The 4,499-nt window shown below is 35.3% G+C and overlaps 1 protein-coding gene across 1 annotated transcript in view; it reads right to left on the reverse strand.

Moving 5' to 3' along the window:
• Positions 1 to 2,244, reverse strand: part of LOC107711990 (probable G-protein coupled receptor 61) — a 13,667-nt gene extending 11,423 nt beyond the window's left edge. Inside the window, exon 1 of the mRNA XM_016517103.1 lies at positions 2,215 to 2,244. The gene's annotated coding sequence lies outside the window, so the exon portion shown is untranslated. The remainder of the gene's footprint in view (positions 1 to 2,214) is intronic.
• Positions 2,245 to 4,499: the final 2,255 nt, after the last annotated feature.

Here is a 4,499-nt window from a genome sequence, read left to right on the forward strand (position 1 = left end):
AAACACATTTTGTCAAGAGTGACAATTAACCTATTAATTGATCGGCCTATATATGTAGCTCAAATTCTGCATGCATGTTACAGTGCATAATAAACACCAAAATTAGATTATACTTTTCTGGTAAAGTATTTTCAAAACTATACTCTTTATTTTCATTTTTGTGATATGGACCTAAGGGTCTGAAATAAAGAAATAATAATAATAATAATATAAAGGTGTGAATTAATGAAGTGATTAAATATTAAAACAAAACCTTTCCAAACTGTCATCTTACTCTTATGGTCATTCTGACACAATGAAAATGCTATCAATTCATGCGTATGGGGCTTTTATTTTGAAGTGCATCACCACAGGCAGGATTTGGAAAGGGAAATGGTTGTAGCAAATCTGTTTTGCATCTAATGAATACAAGTTTTTACTAGTAAGAATACAATTGTAGAGCTCTGTAACTAGATTTCTTACTAGTAAGAATTTAATTAGAGAGCTCTGTAATTGCATTTTTACTAGTAAGAAATTAATTAGAGAGCTCTCTAATTGGTATTGTTACTAGTAAGAATTAAATTGTAGAGCTCTCTAATTTAATTCTTACTAGTAAGAATGCAATTGCAGAGCTCTCTAATTCAATTGTTACTAGTAAAAATTGCATTAAAGACCTCTGTAATTGTAATTCTTACTAGTAAGAATGTAATTGCAGAGATCTCTAATTCAATTAGAGAGCTCTATAATCATAATTGTTACTAATAAGAACTGAATTGGAGTGCGCTCTAATTCAGTTCTTACTAGGGATGGGAAGATTGCCCGATTTGCTCGGTGCATCGGCATAAAAAGTTAACGATGCGATGCATCGGTTGAAAAAATGTGCATCGGATACAAGTTGGCATTTATATCGCGATGCATCGTTTCTAACATATTTGCATCGGTAAAAAACAATTTATTTATATATAATTACTAGTGGATGCACTTTGGGAGAATCATAGCATAAAAATACATAGTCTAACATATCAGACTTCTAACTAATACCATTAGTACTGTTTATAGCCTATTATGTTACATGTTACTATGTATGTTTATGAACTATGTATGTATTATGTAGTTCTGCAACCAAATTATATTGTAAAAAGTAATTTATTCCTTTGATGGAAAAGCTGAATTTTGATATTTCAGAAATCATTCTAATATGCTGATTTGATGCAGTCAAATAATAGTATGTGAGCGAGTAGTAATATCATTGGGTTCCTATTGGTCAGTATTAGAGGAATTTAGCTTAGTCTGACAGCTAGCCTGCTTTAGACCAGGTTAGTTTCCCAGCATAAGTTGCTTTAGACATTTATAAATAGACTCATTCATAACATTAAATAAAACATTTTGTCAGGAACTCAAATTACATATTTTGTTTGGTTGTCTAATGTTTGTTTTCAGAATCTTGATATCGGCCATGAGATGCACATCCCTAGTTCTTACTAGTAAGAATGCAATTGCAGAGCTCTCTTATTGTAATTATAACTAGTAAAAATAGATTTAGAGAGCTCTCTAATTGGCATTGTTACTAGTATGTAATTGTAGAGTTCTCTAACTGAATTGTTACTAGTAAACATGCAATTACGACGAGTAACTCTTGGAATATTTTAAGCTAAAACGGCTTGCCATACACCTCTGGTTTAGATTCCTAAGAAAAGATACAAACAGCTATTCCTCCATGTCACTGCCTGGTCGCGATCCATGCTAACAGCGAATATATTTGTGCTGTTTAATGCATTAGAGACGTTGTGTTTTCCTCAGTGCATAACTGACATGTTACAGGTATATTTTTCATCTGTAAATGTTAGAAAGTCATGCAAATATGGCATTGTTACTAGTATGTAATTGTAGAGTTCTCTAACTGAATTGTTACTAGTAAACATGCAATTACGACGAGTAACTCTTGGAATATTTTAAGCTAAAACGGCTTGCCATACACCTCTGGTTTAGATTCCTAAGAAAAGATACAAACAGCTATTCCTCCATGTCACTGCCTGGTGATGGAGCCTACAAAGCAAGACCTGAGAAACGTCTAACTGCAAGACCGAGATCTTGAAAACCATTTCCAACTCGTCCGTCTGGAAATACTACAACATATGCATGTCATCCAGGATGCACAAGTTTAAACAGGCGTCCGTGTGAGGTATGGAGTTTAAGGAACCATAGCTCCATGAAATGTAGATGAGGAGAACGTACCTGTAGTGGAGAGGTCCAGCAGCGAGAAACCTGCTCTCGCACCTTTTCTGACACACACACATCCATACAAACACACATAAACATGTGCTTTCCCTCACACGGGCACAGGGCAACTGCAGAGCAGAATGGAGAGGAGACAGGGATGCAGGCAGACAGGCAACCCTCCTCGCTTCACCAGGTCCTAGTGCCCTCCCGTTCCCGGCGCGTCCGTCCACAGGCTCTCAGGCGCATACGTTCGCGCACATGGGCTGCGGTATGGGGTCACATCGGGTTCTTGGGATCCATGGGGGCTGTTGCAATGAAAAACAGTTGCTTTTTCCTCATTCAGTCTCTCACTTGGGCATGGGTTGATCTCTATGTCCAATCCGTTAAAAGCTCTCTCATGAGACCCTGATTATTGTTTGTTTGTGGTTGCAAAGTCTGCCAAGGCACAAAGGGACTGCGAGGAAAGATCAGCAGTTGTGTTGTTTTGGTGATACCAAGAACACAGAAAATTATTTTAAAACGAAGATTTTAGAGGACATTGTGTCAAATGTAAAAGCATTTAAATTAAAATGGAAATTTAACACAGAGTTTATATGAGATGACTTTTATATATAGTTATTGCTTCAATAATAGTTATTTCTTCAATAGAATATTTCTTGCATTAAGCAATCAAGGGGAAGAAATCAAAAGAATTGCTAAAATAAAAAAGCTACATTTTAATTTGTGACAAAAATACATAATAAAAAAATATGCAGACTACAGTTTCATGGTTGGCAAGAAATATTATATTTTAAGGGATTCCATACCTTTCTTGCACTACTGTACAGCTTTGGTCTTTTTGAGATGCACAGGAATAATCTAAGACACAAGATACTGTATAAAAATGATAATGAAATATATGAAAATGATAATCAGTAAAACAGCTAAGAGCACAACACTCAACTGGCACTGACATCACTGAACGCAAAACTCCTGTCGCATATGGAGATGTCTTACAAAAAGAATGACTCATTTATTTATTTCAGCAAACTGGACAAACAGCAGAACCAAATAAACAAATTCCTGATGCCTCGTTTTCCTCTTATTTGTTAGCATCAGATAAACAATGCCTAATTACTAACATGCTCAATGGTTAAAAATCACAAGCATGCACTGAAATCAAACTCACACTGAAGTTTTGGATAACACTCAAAGAAAAACTGGTATAAGTATGTGTTGCACTCTGATCTGCTTCTTTGAGCTTTAAAGCATTTCTTGCTTTTTCAAGACTTAAGGTGTGGTCACGGTGACATTTTGGTGAAAATCCACAGACAAAAAAGGTCCACTGTCTATTGTCAATAGTGTGATGTATAAAGCACAGCTTACAAAGAAGTCACTTTCAAATAAAACAACTTTCTATTGGTCAAGGCAGTGAACCAATGTGACCAACTTGAACTCGTTTTTAATTTTTTTTTATTTTTATAAATGAACCTTATTTAAAAAAACATTTTGTACAACAAAAATTAAACACTACAAATGATTTGCAAAGTACATAAATGGACATCCTTAGCTGACAATCGTTATGTAGCAACGTATGTTGTGTAAAAAATGTTCATCATGTTCATGTTTGAGGTATGAGTAATTTATGAGTAAATGTATCTTCAAGAAATATTCACCACAGTCCTTACTTTACTCAAAAACTTCTAATCAACAAAACCCATTAGAAATTCCCAAGGGAACCCAAGGCTAATTCTCTTTAGGATTTTAGGACTACAAACTGAACCGCTCTATAGGACTGAACATTCTCTTTCAATGAGAGTAAAACTCACTCAGAAAAGAAATAATAATAAAACTCTTGTGAATAATTGATAGAACAATGAACAGGACTGCAGGACTTGCAAAAAGACAATTTTATTCTCGTCTCACTCATTTCATAGTGCAAGAAACCACACATATTTAGCTATTACAACACAAGTGTGAATTATTTAAAGAGGAAAACAAACATTTATGAAGACAATATGATTTTAATTTTAGCTTAGCTGAGAGGATGAATTGTTTTAGCTCCACTGCCTATGTAAACAAAGCATATTGACAGACCAGCCCTGAGACATTGGGGGGTTGCAAGGCAAGGCATTCAGACACATGAGACCGCTGTCATTTGAGATTTTGTAACTTTTTGCTCATGAGAAAACAGCCACAGGGGCACTAAGATGTTGTTGGATGATCAGGATCCACGATTGAAAGATAAGAATAGATCACAGCGATGCATGACTTGATCTGGTTCTCGGTTCACTGACACGAGTCTTCCTCCCTTTTTTTGC

This window comes from Sinocyclocheilus rhinocerous, unplaced genomic scaffold (genome assembly GCF_001515625.1).
Source record: "Sinocyclocheilus rhinocerous isolate Xijiao unplaced genomic scaffold, SAMN03320098_v1.1 scaffold1168, whole genome shotgun sequence".
Lineage (NCBI taxonomy): Eukaryota > Metazoa > Chordata > Actinopteri > Cypriniformes > Cyprinidae > Sinocyclocheilus > Sinocyclocheilus rhinocerous.